This window comes from Pyxicephalus adspersus, chromosome 6, assembly GCF_032062135.1.
Source record: "Pyxicephalus adspersus chromosome 6, UCB_Pads_2.0, whole genome shotgun sequence".
NCBI lineage: Eukaryota > Metazoa > Chordata > Amphibia > Anura > Pyxicephalidae > Pyxicephalus > Pyxicephalus adspersus.
Genome location: NC_092863.1, coordinates 77773173 through 77787950, shown reverse-complemented (window position 1 = coordinate 77787950; position 14778 = coordinate 77773173).

Sequence of the window (14778 nt, the reverse complement as noted above, 5' to 3'; positions counted from 1 at the left end):
TAAATCCTCCAATGTCCATCTCTGGGGGCTAAATACAACGAATAAACCAGAAGAAATAATAACATAACTGTTATACAGATAATAAATACAGCCATTCATCATTTACTAATATGTCATCCTATTCGTTTATAATTACATCCTGATTGTAAGCTCTTTGGGGCAGGGTCCTATCCTGTGTCACGGTCTGTATCTGGCCGTCAATTGCAACCCCTATTCATTGTACAACGCTGCATATTATGTTGGCGCTATATAAATCCAGTTTATTAATAATTAAAAGGACATTAATAGGTACAAAGCACAGCAAAATGATTTACTGAAAAAAAAGAACAATTATGGAGATTATTTCTATCATGCTATTGGAAAGTGTAGGCATTGACCATAACAAAAATAAAACCACAGATTCAAACAGGAAACTTTTTTTGTGTTTTAGTATGGACTGTATGTATTTATTTATAGTAGTAAAATTTATTTACTGTCATTATTTAAACGTAGTGAATATGACTTTGACAAAACATTCACCTCTGGTGGATCAATTTGTGTAATTTAAATATGTGCACTAGGAAGTAAGTGTTTGGTAAATGTCGGATTTATTGCTTTGTAAATGTACTCCTATATCTCTTCTACAATAAAACTCCAATGTTCAACAAAAGTGGCAATTGACATAAATTCTAAAGAGATAAATAAATGCTGCTCTAGCTTGCAAGGGAACTCCTACAAGGAAACTGCTGCGTACACACTTCCAATAATTATCGTTGGAAACCAACGACCGATCGACTGAAAATCGATCACAAAAAAAGGTGACCAACGACGCCGAACGAGGATTGTCGTTGAAAATGAACGACCTTCACTGCGGATCTGATTGGCTGACGATGACTATCTATCGTGTGTACAGTCGTTCAGTGATCGTGCATGTTTCTGCAAAACACTTTCTCCTTTACATGTCACTCCCTGCATCGTTCAAACGATTGTATCTAGCGTGTGGACACTGTTGGTGGATTATATTTGAACGATCATATTGTTACAGCATGTACAGAATTGTGCACAATACGATTGTTCAAATATAATCGTGCATAATTGTTGATTGGTCGTAATCGTTCGTTTTCTAACGATAATTATTGGAAGTGTGTACCTAGTTTAAAGATCTGGACTGTAAAGTAAGGTAACAGTCCTGCTGTTGCAATGATAAGCAGCATTTTTTCCAGATGTTTTTCTATTTTTGTAGGTCTTTAGTGGAATGTTAAACTAAAAAGGTAAAATTAATGAACAGTCAGATGTTTCAGTGTCTTTTCTGAATTAAGGGATTCTTACCTGCCTGTTGCAACTTTCTGTGAACATATGTATACATTGTACACATTAAATTGAGGTAGCTCAGTGCGTAATTACAGCATATCTCATCATATATGAACTCCTGCATAAAAAGAAGTTTACTCATGCCACCACAGGCAAACAAAGCAGCCAAAGATCACAACCCTGGGTAAAAATGTTGGTAATGGAAAGGGAACACACAGATGATGCACCTTTGGGGGTTAGTATAGGTATACCAAAAGCCTAAAAACAATTCAGGGATCAAGGATAGATCTTTGCAGCACCTGTAATGGTGTCACAAAGGGTAATAAGGGGAATTACACAGAACAGGGTCAAAAAAAGTCAAAAATAATTAGCAAAAGGCACTAAACATTAGAAGGTGCGGGGGGTTTGAGGATGCTTTTTTAATTTTTTTTTTATTGAGATATTCCCAGGTTTATACATATACGGCATACATATGGTACAGCCGGTGCATTAGTATATATTCATTATATATATGACATATATTATTATAATAAACAAATCCAAAATATAGGGTATCCCGGTTTTGTTTTCACATTTTAAGGTGTTAGAGGCATGTAGAAAGAAAAGAGAAAAAAGAAGAAGAAAAGGAGGACAGTAGTCAAGTGTTCAATGTTTAAGTAGGGATTTGGGGGTGGGGGTCGGAGGGCATGGGTGCAAGTTGAGACTGCATCACCACAATCATTCTTCTGCTTATCTGGTATCCCACATCGTCTGGGGCTGATTGCTCTGACTCAACCTGCGTTTGGTGCAGGTTTGAGGATACTTAATAGTACTTATTAGAGTTCAGAGTTTTATCACATGGTGTACCCATACCCATTTCTTCACAAAACCTTATAGGTGTTCTGAATGCAAGACAAAAAGATTCTGACTACCCCTAGGTTCCTTATGTCTAACTGAAACTTTGAAGGTACCCATATAAAAATAGAATGGAGGGGGGGAGTTATTGCACTCATTTGGTTCTGTGTTTGCTTATGTATTTGTGAGTGTAAAAGCTGCTTGTCATATTCTGCAGCCTAACAACTCGCTGTGTTCAAACCTTCAGATCTCCTAAACCATTCGTTGTAATAACTTGATATTTTTAGGTACACGTGGAGGCATAGGAAACTGAAACTGTAGGTGGAAGTGGGGGACACTTGTGGCTAAACATTTAAAATGTTATTACTATGGCACTGTGAGAACATAAATCTCTACCTAGCAAAGTTTGCTGCTCTGTTACACATATCTGTCTGCATCCTACCTCAAACCCCAATTTCTCCAGAATTAAGAGGTGCAGGGAAACAAAAATATAGGAGGAAGTGGGAGACACGAGGGGCGATCACCTTTCATCACCATGGCATCATTACAACATAAAAAAAAACTTCCTTGTTACACATGACTGTAACCTTCCAACACCTCAACCTCAATAAAGTTTAGTGGGCCGAGGTAATTTTCCAATGATGCCATAGTGATGAAATTTTAGGGGATGGTAGTCACAGATGTTCCCCACTTGTACCTAAATTTTTGGTTTCTTACGTCTCCACATGAATTGAAGTTCAGAATGTTAGATAAGTGGACAGGAATGTAATCTGATAAGAAATTACAGACAAGATGCTGACACTGCACAGTGAGAAATAATTGTAATATGACCCCAGGTTAAAGAGGAGTTCATTCAGTTCAATTTCATTTTCTGAGACGTTTATTCCTTAAGGAAAGAAGCCTATTTACTAAAATATATTAACTTGCTGTCATTTGCCAATCACTGTAAATGCGCAAAGGGCTTGTTTTTACCAGTAAGTTAATATAACAATCTTCTCCAAATCTCACTGTGCTGCACTATGCACACAATGCAGTGTTATTTAGGCAGCAAAGCACAACAGAATTCTCTTTCTCAGTGAGTCCCATATCTTTCTTTTCCAATGTGATGGGCACATTGTTAAAGCACATTGTTGTGCTTTAGAAGTATGCAGTTTAGAAATACCACTGTTTTTAAATGAATCAAGACTTGGCATGGTTGGCTGAGAGAGGGCACGGGCTTGAATCCCAGCCAGGACACTATCTGCAAGGAGCTTGTATGATCTCCCTGTGTCTGTGTGGAATTCCTCCGGTTACTCCAGTTTTCTCCCACATCCCAAAAACATACAGTTAGGTTAATCACCTTTCCCTTAAAAATTGTCCTTAGACTATGTTAATAACATGACCATGACATTAGATTGTGTCATATGACCATGGACTTTGTAAATATGCGTAATATGTCAGTGCTATAAAAAACTAACTAATATTAATTTACAAGGAAAAATGTAACTTGGACACAGGGAAAGAATCAATATGCAGATATTTATTGAAATGTGTGATTGTATATTAACAGAAAAACTAAATGTGCTTTCATTTGTAAATAAATCTCCACTTTCACCTTTGTGGTTCCTTTAGTCAGGGTAAGTAATGTATTTCAATGTTAACTCTGAAAGTCATCTTAAACACAATTATCAAACTACCTGAATGTCATACATATGAGACAGACGATGACAATCAGTGGTCTATTTAAACATTTAAATGGATCAGCTCAGCCTCCCTACACTCAATGGGAATGTAGTGGGGTGCACAATCAAGTGCTCTGTCACAAATGAAGCCACATAATAGCAGTGATCAGCATAAGCATGCAAATAAAATTCATCTTTCAGTAAAAATATAACATAGATACTACACAATTCATGTGTACTTAAAAATATCAATTGCTACCACAGGGTCTTTGTCAAATCTCTATTAAGACATCATTTAAACTCCACACTTTCATGTGATTACATCGGTAAAAAGTATTGCTATAATTTGTACAATGACAGCATTTTGTGTTATTAAGGCGACCATAAAATCAACATATTAATAAAACAGTCAACAGAACTTGTAAATTTTGAGGCTTGTTGCTGTATACTCTAATCCTGTAGTCCTAGGCATTGACCCACAACTGCCATTAGGCTAAATGTAGCCCCAGTGTTTGATAGAGTATATACCTCAAAGTGTAAGTTTGCCGATATTCGGTGTTTCAGGTCTTCACCATTCTTTTGGGAAGGTTTTGTCAGGTTTTCATAGTACAAGTGTATGTCTTGCTATCTTCCAGACCAGTCATTCCCAGTCAAGGTTTGGTGAAACCCTAAGATTCCTTCAGCTAAAAATGGTTAACGGCGTGACATAAGAGATCATTTTAGCTTTCTTTAAGGGTGCCATTCAGAACTCACTTGTAAGGGGAATGTTCTTTTAACTGACTACTAATGTAAGGGGCATTTTTCTCACTAACACCTAATGAATTGGGTTTAGAAAGGGGAGCTCCAAGACATGAAAATACTTTTAAGGGTTCTTCTGGGGTAAAAAGGTTTAAAGGTTTATCTACACCAGTGTTTCTCAACCAGGGTTACTCCTGAGGTTGCGCCAGAGGTCCATTGAGCAATGAGTGATTTGTGTTTCTCAGGTCAGTTTAACTGATACTAATGATCTTTTTGGTTATATGTAGGGGTGACATTCTTCCAACTGGCCAGCATTGTAAGAAGCATTCTTCCTACTGACCACCACACTAATGTACTGTGAGTTCTGAGCTTCCCCCTTCACTGATTATATGATTTTGGACAAATTTGTTTATATCCTTGAACACAACAAAATAAAGCATATGAAATTTGGTGAACGATTATCCACATCTAGACAGAAACAGGAAAATGAATTTAGAAAAAAAGGTTTTGGTGTTAAAAGAAGAAATTTGTGTGCTTTTACAACTAAGGCTAAATATTACTGGGTGTGCATCCTGTATTTTAAAGTATCGGTGTGATTTTACAACTAAGGATAAATAATACTGGGTGTTCATTGTGTATTCTAAGGTATTGGTGTGATTTTACAACTAAGGCTAAATAATACTGGGTGTGCATCATGTATTCTAAGGTAGTAGTGTGGTATTTAGGACTAAGGCTGAATAATAGGTGTGTTTTAGGCATTCTATACATTACTAACTACCTAGGAGAGTGACATTTATTGTCAGAGACTATAACTCTTCCAAACTAAATTGGTATGACTAAACTGTTTACCCATGTTAAACCCGTGCCCAGGTTGTAGTCCTGCTTTCTGAACATATGGCTCCTTAGTGAGAGTATATGTATGTTAACTTTTTTATGACCTGTGGTCATTTGCAAGGCAATAACCAATGTCATTTTTAAATGCTTACAATGTAAAGTAGCTAACAAAATAAAGTAGTAACAAAATAGACTTGTTACACACATTTGATTACAACTAACAGGGATTATTATTATTATAAGGTAAGTAACAAACTTTTTATTTGTTTGAATTTACTTGAATTCATGAAGCATTGTTTACTTTGAGGCAGTAAAACACCTTACAAGTCCTGGTTAATCTGTTTCTCTAAACACTGGGAGGGAAATAAAGCTGAACAAACCTTTATTATTGCAGTGGATCCCACTTTCTCCTTTAGGGGAAAAGGAAAGTCCCTGGGCTCTTAAAAAGCCTCACTGCCTGACCATTTGCACAGCAGCCTTGCATTGTATGGGGGATGTCAAGGGCTCCACAACAAATTGGAGTATCGGGTAGAGAGAACTACAGTGTGGCATAAGGTATGTCTACACAATAATGTCTACAGTCCTTATTTATCAACCTCTAAACAAAATGTGCGGGCAACCCCCTTGTGGGATGGGGAATCAACAGCAAGTTTGACTTATCTTCAGCTTTAAAGAGAAACTAAACTGAAAACCGTAAAAAAAAAAACTTACCTTCAATTCTGCAGGGCAGTCGGATCCATCCGGGGGTGTCCTACATCGAGTCCCGTGTCATCCTGCCATCCCTCCCAGAGCTGGCGCTCCAGGCGCTGCCATGTTCGTCTCTTCTTCCAGGTTCTTCATCCTACGTCTCCCGACCCAGGTGCAAGATCGGGTGACTTGGGATAGCAAAAAAAATTGCCGATTACACTGTGCATGCGTGAGATCTGCAAATTTTTTTCTTTGCGCAAAAAGGCTCCATTTGCATACACAGAAGGAGCACCCAAGAGCCTCCTGGGATGCGTGACATAGGTGTTCCAGGAGGCTTTGTGCTCCCAATCATTCTCGACCACCTAGGGGATCAAGAATTAGGGGATGGTGATGCACCCTTTTTTTTTTGTCTACCCTTTTATGTAAAGTGAAATTTCTGAGTTTAGGTACGCTTTAATTGGAATAGTGTACATCACTGGCACTGTGTGTGAGCAGACAATCTTGACAGCCTACCAACAGGTGTTTCCAAGCTCAGAAACCTGCTAGGACCAGACCGTTAAGTTTTTGTTTCTGATCTTTGAGAATAAATACCATCACATTAAAAACAGCTGGAGTGGTCAGGATAGCTTGGTTTATAAGCTTTCAGATTCTTAAGAATTTGTAAATAGTGTAATGTTCATAGTTTGTGTACAGGTGCACTTTAAAATCCAATTCAAATCTAATCCAATAATACAATCAAAATGAAAAATCAACTATAATATGCAAATTACATATTTGTGTAAACTATTTACAGACAGCACACACAGTACAATTTAAGCAAATTCACCTACCTTACAAACCTCAAAAAAATTGCATCCAAGATCCAGTGAGAGCAGAAAAGTTCATTTAAATTTATTAAGAAAATTGTGACTAAATAAGTGAGTTTATGTACGAATTGATCTGGAGTGAAGCTTTGGGAATCAAATCTGAGACCCAAAATTCCTTGAAAAAAAAAAAGAAACAATGCAAGCATGCCAGGATCAATAATAGTAGATGATTATTGTATGTTATGCTGAATCTTTATGTGCCTGTGACACATTGCTTCACATTACAAAAAAAAAACAAAAAAACACAATATAGCCAAGCTAAACATCAAAGCTGAACTCCATGAATAGGAATAAGAAATGAAACTATCTTTGTAGTGGGGCTACTGCATTTTTATTTCTAGAGATTGACTTTAGCCCCAAGAACATAAATGCATTATACTTCCCATCCTTAAACGTGGAAGTTTTCTCCTGTGAGCCATTTTCCTTCATTTTTACTTGGTGGTCCTGGTAGTGACACATATGTGGTATTAGGGTGAAGTGTGACCTCAGGCAGTCTTTCTGACCACGCTCAGTTCTGAACACCCCTGCCTTTGCAAAGAGGAAGATGTTCTATTAATATTATTATTACACAGTTATTGCACAGTATTTATATGTCGCCAAATTATCACGCACCATTTTACAAAGTCCATAGTCATTTTATATTCTAGTCCTAACATTTGCTGTCCTGAGGTGACAACACCTGTTACACACAGTGCACTGGGCGAGCGTTGTCACCCTAAGACAGGAAGAGTGTTAGGGCTACAAAACACTTCCCCTCCTCTATTCTCCAAAGAATAATCAAGATGTATTCTGTAGATAGTTCGTTTTCCAACGATAATAATTGGAAGTGTGTACTGTCCCTTTCTCCACCATATCACTGAACTTAAAACATGTCCTTTCGCTTTCCCTCCATTATATTGGGGATTGGAAGTTTATAAAATAAGATACACTTGTTACAGGTTACTAAAACACTAAAACTACGTTCAGAAAAGCAGGTAAAGAATTTGATGTTTACTGCTCCTGAGAACAGTAACTGCGGATAACTATAGGCATTTGCAAGCAGTCGTGCAGGTGTTTGCGTGTAGTAGGAAATACTAGGTGCTTTTTCGTGTAATTAAAAGTGCTTTTTCGTGTAATTTCTATATGGACAAACGTAATTTTTGTAAGTGGTTGGAGCAGTAAATTTCTCTTTGGCACTTTATGTGATGTCTAAAAAATATGCAGCAAAGCTACTGTAAGGAAATGCCTGAAAAAAGAAGTGAATGAACAGACTTATTTGTTCCCTTTTCTAGGTGGAAACTAAATGCGGATGAAAAAACAAACAAAAAAAAACTCTATTTTGAATTTAACGTAAATTGCTGGCAATATAAAATTAAGTTTCTCACTGCTAAAATGTTCTTAGCCTGGAAGTTAATGCAGATACTAAATCTGAGGACTGGAAGCTACAATACATATACTGTCCATCATGTAACATTGATTGGTCTTGCTCTGATCACTGTGTGAATAGCGTGGTATTTGTACTCAGGGACATAGCACAACATGTCCTATTAGTGCTGGCCCAGGGCTGGATTGGTAAACTGTTCTCCCCTACAATAGGCCTGATTTATTAAAGCTCCCCAAGGCTAGAGGGGATACACATTCATCAATGAAGCTGGGTGATCCATCAAACCTGGAATGGATTTCTTCAAAGACATTAAATATCTGCTAGCAAATGTTTTAAACCTTGGACCAGATTCATTCCAAGTTTGCTGGATCACCTAGCTTCACTAAAAAAAGTGTATCCTCTCCAGCCTTGGAGAGCTTTATTAATCAGGGCCAATGGCTACCTTGTGTGGATCTCCAAATCAGCCTGACACCCCCAAAAAAATGATGCAGCCAGAAACAAATGCACTGAGATAACAAATGCACAGCATAAGCACCTAAAGTGTAAGGTAGAATGGGCAACCAAGTACTGGGGTTCTGGCTCTTTCTTTGCCCCCCCAGCCCATCCTCTTCTTCTGTGTTAAACAATTATACAGCAGCGAGTCTGCCCATCATGGTCAATATGTGGACTAGGTATCTTCTGCTTGCACTTGACATCAATTTAAAACACTCAGATCATTAATATTTGCATTTGACCTGCAACTGACTTTCTGACCTGCTTGTATACAGAATCAACCAGCAGCTATGTTTTACATTGCCTTTGGATTGTATGGTGGTGGACATAATTCTGACCTAAACAATGTCCCATCTTTAGGGACCCTTTACCACTCGACCGTTAAACCCGACCTTGGTTCGGGTTAAAAAAAATTGCAATTATCGATAAACCCGAACTTTTCTCACTGTATGAAGGCGGGCTTCTTCTTCTCCGTCCGTAGCGTGAACGTGTCCCTCGGCGATGACGTCGGCGTGTGTGCGGGAAATTCAAATTCAAACTCATTCAAACACATTTTGTATTGGATTGAATTTACAAACTCCTGTATCCAATCCAATACAAAATAATTCAAAATAAATACAAAGTATGTAATTGGTAAATTCAAACGCTCATTTTGTATTGGATTGAATACAAAGTCCTGTATCCAATCCAATACAAAATAATACAAAATATATTTATGTGGCTTGCACCAAAATACTGGGTAATCCCTTTGTAAATCAATGTGTTACATCTGTGTTATATACACTGTTGAGTGAAGTTGGAGAATATACTTACCTTATGCAGCCTGGAGAGAGTCACGTTACAATTATTCCATTAGATCATGGAAATACTGAAAAACATCCCAGCTCTGTGGATCTTGCTGGAAAGGTCATGGCGCCACTCTCTGCCAGGTGCTGCAGGCGTAGGGTTGTCACCTGGCCAATTTCTTGTCAATGTAAGTAATAGGAAGGAGACCATAACGACACTTTGTTTTTAGATAAATAATTGGAACACTACACAGTGTAAGTCATTTTTTTTTTCTCCTCATGTATTTTTTTTCTATGCATGTTATGTGATTTTCCATTGGGTGTTGTTGGTTAGTATTAAATATTATTATTATGAAACAGGATTTATAAACCGCCAACATATTATGCAGCGCTGTACATTAAAGAGGTACTAAACAGAATACTGCCAAAAAAAAGAAAAATACACCTACCTTCAATTCCACAGGGCAGTCTGATCAATCCGCAGGTATCTTGCATCGGGTCCCGCCTCATCCGTCCCTAAGCTGGCGCTCTGGGCACGGCCATCTTCTTCTCTTCTTCCTACGTCACCCGACCGAGGCACGAGATCGAGTGACGTAGGATGGCAAAAAAACTGTGCATGCGTGAGATCATCATTTTTTTTACATTGCGCGAAAAGCCTCCTTCTGCACATGCCCAAGATGCTTGGGCATGTGCAGAAGGAGCACCCAAAAGCCTCCTGGGATGCATGACATAGGTATCCAGAGAGGCTTTGCGCTCCCATGCATTCTCGATTGCCTAGGCGATTAAGGGGCAGTGCTGCACCCTTTTTTTTTTTTTTAAAGAAAAGGCTGTTGCACTTTAAATAAAAAAACCTACCCTACATAAAAGGGTTGTCCTTTTTATGTAAAGTGAAATTTCAGAGTTTTGGTACACTTTAAATATGTGCATTTTAGTGTACTGTCTGTTTCCAGATGCCGGTGATGACAGCCCTCAGCTCTCTGAGTAACAGCCTGAAACTTTCATTATATACCAACCCTGGTGCTGACCCCTCATGCAGGTACTTTCTGTTTATATGCCATAGGTTTATAAAAGATAAAGCAGTCATTATGTTACAACCTATAACACTTTGCACACGTTTTATTAATTAAGGTTCGTTATTTTATTATTAGAACGTGCAGTTACAACTTTTCCTACACGCATTAGCACTGCCAAGATTTTCTGACAGAAAATGGGCGGGAAGTACAGAGGGACAGCACCTCACCACACAGGGCGGGCTGTTCAATTACAGAGAGGATCGCTGGTTACGTCACGAGCTCGCCACGAGTGGGTGTGGAGGGTGTGGAGGGTGTGATCGGAGCGGGAAGATCTGTGGTGACAGTGAGGTGTGGTGATTGAGCTCTGTGGTATATTTTACTCTTATTAGGCTTAAACTTCAAATGTTAGTAACAAATCTGAGAGAACATTTCTAGAATTCTGACTATGCTTTGTACATAGCACACTGAACACACAGGATATGCATTTTCTACCTCATTCTGTGGTGGAAACGTCTCTTCATTTTTCTGACGTTAAGATAATGTATTTTCATTTCATTTTATCTATGAAATGTCTCTTACCATTTCTGCTTTTTTTTTCTTAAAAAAAAATAGTTTGTTTTCCTTAGTTCAGTCACAACATATAATAATAATGCAAGTTTCCTAAGCTGACTCAAATTCAGACCTGAAAGAAGTGTTGTGTACAGCGCATTAGTATGTGGTAGTGACATTTCAGAGCACTTTGTTTTTAAAGCGCAGCGACACACATAATATGCATTGCATTCATTGAGGGGTGAATGTGAACAGAACATCCACAAATTAAAGTAAATTCCTGTTGTACACTGAAAAAAAATAATATCTCTATTAGAGGATTTCTCTTTGACATGTTATTGGTAATACCTGAAAAATCATGAATTTCCCATTATTTCCTGTCTTTGTGACAATGTTCCTTGGGAACACAAGAGGATGAATCTCACCGGGAAGGTAACAGACAGCAAGAAATACTTAACGTTATATTTCCTCCGTACTGTCCAAAACTACAAATATCTGGGCATTATTATTATTATTATTTTAAAGTGTTTATATAGTGCCAACATATTACGCAGCGCTGTACAAAGTCCATAGTCATGTGACTAGCAGTCCCTCAAAGGAGCTCACAATCTAATATCCCTACCATAGTCATATGTCTTTAAGGCTTAGTCTACACAGACTGTTTCCCCAGTGGTTAACCTGAGGCTTTTAAAGCCCTTTTTTGAAATCCCTATGCATTACTATGGGTTAATCTATACCAGGACGTTTCCTTAAGTCACGTTTATGACATTTATCTTAAACATTGCTTGCAACGTTTAAAAAATTAAAACGCTGGAAAACGCGCAAAAATGTGTAAAAAAACACAGGTAAACGCTTTCAATGACTTCAATGGGACGGTTTCATGCTTTTTAAAACACCTAATATGCAAATTAGTTAAAAACACAAGGCAAGCTTTAAAATGCTAATAAAAGTGCATATAAATGCAATAGGAACAATTACATGCGTTTTTAAAAAACGTCTATGTAGACCCAGTCTAATACAGTCTTAAGGTCAATATGTAAGTCCAACACCCATTTTGTTAAAAAAAAAAAAAAAAGGTGGAGCACAGCCCCCTCATTCTCGATTTCCTAGGTGATCGAGAATGAATGGGAGCGCAAAGCCTCCCAGGATACCTACATCACATATCCCGGAAGGCACTTATGTGCTCCTTCTGCGCATGACCAGAGCTGTGGCCCACCTGTCAGACGACCAGGCTGCGGACCAGAAATACCAGAACAGAAATTTTAACGCACTAAATTTTACATATATTTATATGTATTTCACAGAATAATCTTTAGAACTTCATATTTATCTACCATAACTGTGCTTTTAATGGTCTAATTGTGTGATTTGCATTACAGATTTATAGAGAAGAATCTGACTGTCCTCCAAATAGGTTAATTATTCTTAGGACTATGGATTCATCTTCCTCTATGAAAGCACAGGCGCTCTCTGGTTATGACAGTGATGAAACTATAGTGGATGGCTCACTTTCTGGCTCTGATAATGAAGATGATTTACATCTTAAAAGGTTTTGTATCTATATAGTGTTTTGGCAATTTCACTTTTTTTTGCACTTTGACCTTTCTGATATGTGCACAGAAATATCATTTTAAATAAATAAATTTAAGCATTAATGCTGTGTTTGCTTATATGATAGTTATTTATTCAGAAGATGGTGTCCAAGTCAGACACTATCCTGTATAAGCATCTCCCCAAACTAAGCCATGCAGTTACATAGCTATTTTTCCCATGCCCCAACCCTAACTAGAACTAGAGGCAATCACTTAGGCTGCCTACACACGTGCAATAATTATCGTTGGAAATAAACGACTAAAGACCATTCGTCCAATAGTCGTTAACAAAAAAATTGCAGAACAACTGGCCAACAATGCCGATGAACGAGGATTGTCGCTGGAAACGAACGACCGTCCCGGCGGATCTGATTGGGCAAAGATTGTTCGCAATCTATTGTGTGTACGGTTGTTCAGTGATCGTGTATGGTTCTGCAGTACACTTTCTCCTTTACATGTCACATCCCGCATCGTTCAAACAATCGTATCTAGCATGTGTACATTATTAGTGGATTATATTTGAACAATCGTATGATCGTTCAAAATAATCGTGCATGATTGTTGATCTGTCGTTAGTCGTTCATTTACTAATGACAATTATTCACGTGTGTACCTAGACCTAGACAGTGCTAAGGCTTGGCCTGGCCACACAGGCCAAGCCTTTCATGTGTGGGTAGACATTTCCAGATGTAATTACTTCAACAGTCCTCGTCTTCAATTGTGACACAATAGTTGTCCCATAGAAGCTGTTACTTAAAAGCAGAACTAAACTAAAACTTCTTTTCCATTCTGATGTAGAATGTTTAAAGCAAGAAATAACTCAAATGGGGTTGTTTCTGTCTGTTGACAACCATCAGCTAATGGATAAGCTCCATGGCTTTCTTCATTGTAGTCTAAACATTTCTTTACTCATCCAAGAAATGTTTTTTCTTTAATGTATTGTTTAGATTTTGGACATGCACGCTGTATAATGATTTGTACAGATTTATACATATAAAACTTTAAAGTAATTTGTTTTTTTTAAAGGTTATTTGTCATTGGAAATAATTCTCCCACGTCACTACCTGCTGAACCCTTAATAAACAGCTTTAATGGTAAGAATAATTTATTACTTTTTACCAAATGAAGTAGTCATATCTACTGTATGTTGTGTATTTAGTGCCTTATTGGTTGTATTTGTCGTTAATGTTACAAATAAATTTGTGCTGGGAAAATCATAGCCACTCATCATATTTTATTCGATCTTGACTGACTGCCTTGGCAGCACACTAGCTCACACCTTACTACAAAGAAGAGTGTTCAGTTGGTGCCACTACAAAGAAGAGTTAGACAATCTCTGTGTCAAACAAGCCCAGATGATCATTGGAAAGCCATACATCACCTACATGATTCTTACAAGCTATGCTTCAATAAGACACGATGGACCTGATTTATTAAAGCTGTCCAAGATTGGAGAATACAGACTATCATGGGAGAACCCAGGTGATCCAGCAAACCTAGAAGGGATTTCCTAAAGGGTACCTAAACTCAACATTTTTATTTTACATAGAATGGAAGACAATCGTTCTATGTAAGAAAAAAATGTTGGTGTTTTTTTTTAAGTGTAACACCCTTACAAGACTTTTTGGGAGCGTAGACCTTCCTGGGATACGTATGTCACGCATCCCGGGAGGCTCTGGCTGCTCCTTCTGCGCATGCCTGAAATCAGGGGCATTTTTCCTCCTAGGAAAAAGAGATACCGATCTCACGCATGCTCAGTGAGATCGGCTCTCTTTTCTTCCATTTTACAGCAGCTACGTCACCCGATCTTGCACCTGCGCAGTGTGAAATCGGGTGATGAAAAAAGAAGACCGAAGAAGAAGACGGAAGTGATGATCGAAGATGACGAAGAGAAATTCCAGAACGCCGCAGGACCCAATCTTGGGAAGGACCAGCCCCCTCGAGGGACCTTCAAGATTAAAGGTAAGTGTATTTTTTTTTCAAATTAGTTCCGCTTTAAAATAACTTGCTCTTAATTGGCTTTTCTGGATCGCCTATTGTTTTGCTCTTCCATTTCTTTTTTTTTAATATTCAA